The sequence below is a fragment of the Tribolium madens genome, unplaced genomic scaffold, assembly GCF_015345945.1.
Source record: "Tribolium madens isolate multiple individuals breed KSU strain unplaced genomic scaffold, Tmad_KSU_1.1 Scaffold_7;HRSCAF=85;Tcas5.2_LG10, whole genome shotgun sequence".
NCBI classification, from domain to species: domain Eukaryota; kingdom Metazoa; phylum Arthropoda; class Insecta; order Coleoptera; family Tenebrionidae; genus Tribolium; species Tribolium madens.
The window spans coordinates 8979618-8983340 of record NW_025401050.1 but is presented as its reverse complement, the minus strand read 5'-3'; the positions used below and the strand labels follow the sequence as shown (position 1 = coordinate 8983340).

At 26.9% G+C, this 3723-nt stretch overlaps 1 protein-coding gene across 2 annotated transcripts in view; it reads left to right on the top strand.

Annotated features, from left to right (window-relative positions):
• LOC123009974 overlaps positions 1 to 3723 on the top strand; it is a 75367-nt gene that overhangs the window by 17461 nt on the left and 54183 nt on the right. The window lies entirely within an intron of this gene.

The following is a 3723-nucleotide window of genomic DNA, read 5'->3' as shown; positions in this document are numbered from 1 at the left end:
ATTTTTATTATTTTTTGGATAATCTATATGTATTAATATTTATTGTTTCTTGTTCTCTAAAAGTTTTTGTTTGTCTCTCAGTGTTTTCGAATTCATTTCAATCTATGGTATTTTATATAATTTAGTGTAATATATTTCGAGTAATATTCTACATATTTGGCATTTTAAGTTTTATTTTGCTTTTATTCTCACTCAGGCCATTTATACCAGATGAATAAAAAGTATGGAACCAAACTTTTTTTACTTAAACTATCTATTTTTTGTAAAAACTAATTGATGAATAATAAAGTAGATACTATAAAAATGTGATGTTTTATCAAGAATAAAATTTTTCGAAATTTTCTTTTATTTTTGAGTTCTACAAAGTTTTATTTTTTTTTAAGTGGCAACCCACTATATTGTCATGAAGATTATGGTCTAAGGATTACAACTATCTATATGTATATTTAATTTTTTGAATTTTTTTTACTTAAATTGCAATTTTGACAAAAAAATTGCATAACTCAAAAACAAAACAAAATACTATCACATTTTTATATTTATTTAATTTATATTAATTATTATTTTCTGGAGGCAAATGGTTAAAAAAAGCTCTTGGTACCATACTTTATACAGGGTGCGCCAGAACTTGCGCCCCAGAGAAAAATGCCATATTAGGTAAGATACCAGGAACATGGAAAAAATGTTAAAAAAATTTTATCTATAAAAATTACGAAGTTATGAGGGTTTGAAGTTTGCACTTTGACTCTATTTATTTCTGTTGGAAAAATAATTTTCCAAGTTTTTTTGGTATAGGCTATTAAAAGAGGAAACAAGAAATCTGTATCCTAAATTGTAACTCTGTTCAATGTTATTTGTCGCTTTTATTGGCAAAATTTTTGTCCTTTTACTAAATAAATGTAAAAAAATATATACAAGATTATCAGTATCATTAAATAGATATAAAAAAATGTCAAATGTCAAAAAACAAATGTCAAAATTTTTTGACATATAAAATTTTTTAAACACTTTTTTCATATTTCTGGTATCTTACCTTACTTGAAAATTTTCTCTGGGGCGCGAGTTCTGTATACACCTCGTATATTTTTTAACGGAATCAACATAATAGTATATTATGTCATTAAAAGTAAAGGTAATAGTTTATGTAACGAAGCTGAAGGTTAATTCAGTTGAGCTGAAATAATTATAATGATATAATAATTATAATGATTTTCGAAAGTGTTTATTGATTTAACTAGTGCAGTTAGTAGAGCAAAATGATGATCTACATTGTACGAAAAAAGACATTATAAATGTCATGGCAAAAGTAAAGACACTTAAGCAAAAAAACAAAGTTTTACTCCATTGTTGAACTCTACTTGTGATAGTCATAAAAGTGGTTACCTACTTTTGTGACGTTTGCGAATAAAATATATTTTTCTCTATAAGAAAAGAATATTTTTACTTACAGCTTAGAATTTAAAATTTTATAAAATCGTACACTTTTCGGAATTCGTACTCTTTTAGTAGGTAAATTTCGTTTTTATTTGTTTACTGTTTAAACGCTGAATGTTTTTAATAATAATAAACGGTTTTAGCATTTTATTGTTTAGAACTGAAGCTTGCAACTATTTAGTTTTGAACAGATTTAGTTGTGCACTATTTCAGTATTGCTACGGTCCTTGTTGCTTATAAAGTTTTTTTGTTCCACTTTCAAAAAATTGGCAATATTGAAGTTGAGTTTTACATTACGAATTTTCAAAGTGGGTTTTAGATCAGATAAAAATTTGAGTCATTAAACATTACCGGTGATTTCAGAGGAAAGTATTAAAAAGTAAAAGATAAATATTATAAAAAATATAGTCAACGATTTCAGTGCACTATTGACTAAAAATGTGAAAATTATTAAAAACAAAAATACGAAGATGGTGAATATGATTTAAACAATTTTTAAAATTTAAAATTAAAAGTCTCACATAAGGTAGTTGTTTTTCACGCATTCTATTGTAAACACTTTATAATTGTATGTATGTGCATGTATTTTAAAATGAGAATCGATATCTACTGCAAAGAATATTTTAATTCCATTATTTTTTTATAGAAATTTAAAAATCGCTTTTATTTAAGTAAATTTATTTATTGCATCATGAGTGCTTGTCCAGCTTCAGCACCCATGCTTAAAATGACGGTACTGGAAATTGTTATCATACCTAAACGAACTTTAAGAATGTCACTAGAATCTCGAAAATACTTAAAGTGTTGTAATTAATGGAAATATGTGATCAAAAAAGCTTTACATAAACTGTAGCAAATAATAGAGCAATGAAAATAATCGACCCCATAATGACATAAATTGGCATTAGTGATTGTACGAGTTTAACAATCTTTTGAAGCCATCTACAACAAATATTTAGAGCCAGAAACCCCGCTGTTGACCGAACTTTTTCATAAAAATATGGTGTGAAACACACAAACGCAACCCTTTGCAAACTCTTGTCTGATAATTTTTGCCCTCAACCATTTTTATGTCGTTTAAATTATCGAAACCTTCAGAAATTTGGATGATTTTCTGATTAATTAAGATTATTTGCATTTGTGTTCGTAGAATTGCGTGGTGTTATTTTATTTTTATGAAATTGAATGATCTTTAATGATATATTGTCTAGAAAGATTAATGGGCAATTTTATTGTGAAAGATGCCAGAATTTTTTAAAGAATTATCAAAACACTAATTTTTACTAGCTTTTTTTTATTAGAATACTGATATTACAAACAGTGGATTAAAATTTTTAATGTACCGATTATTAAAGCTCTAATGCGCTGCTTAAATAAACAAAATAAACAATGACTTAATAGTTTTTTAACACAGTGGCGCAGGTAGAGATAGGGGGGGGGGGGGATGTAAAAAAAATACGCTATTTTTTTTTGAGAGATTTTTAAATTGAATTTACTATTATATTTGACATTTAAAATTTTTGTCAACAATTTTTTTACAACAATTTCTTCTACTATGCACAGAGTGTCACAAAGAACATTTTGTGTAACTGAAAACAGTCACACAAAATGCCCATTATGACATCGAAATAGAAAAAAGTCCTTAAGCTTTGAATTTGAATTAGTATTTAAATTTGAATTAGTGAAAAATTGCTAACTTGAGCGGGATTTGAACCCCAGATCTACCTGCCGGAAAGCTTGACCTTATGCCGCTACACCACCACGCCGCCAACAGTCTCAATGTTTTTTTCAAAAAAATATTCCTTGCATTCTTACAACGTTTTTGTACTTTTTTAATTCTCTTGAACCTCCAAGAGTGAAAATAGTTTAATTTTGTAGTTTTTAATTTTTGGCGAGATTTTACGCAATTTTTGATTTTCGATTTTATTGCTAATAACTTTGGAATTATTGACGCTAGTCGTTTTTGTTTGGTACCGTTAGAAAGCAAATTTAATTTTTTATCATAATTGTCCTACGTTAAATAGTTATCGAGAAAATTGCTGATAAAGTCAAAAATATCCAACGATATATCGAACGATCAAGAATTCAGCATTTAGTTTTTTCGACGCCAATCGATTTTTCGGAACATTTTACATACCACGTGAATAAAAAGTGTGGAACCAAACGTTTTTTGCTTAAACTATTTATTTTTTGAAAAAAACTAATTGATGAGTGATAAAGTACTATAAAAATGTGATGATTTAACAAGAATAAAATTTTTCGAAATTTCCTTTTATTTTTGAGTTCTAC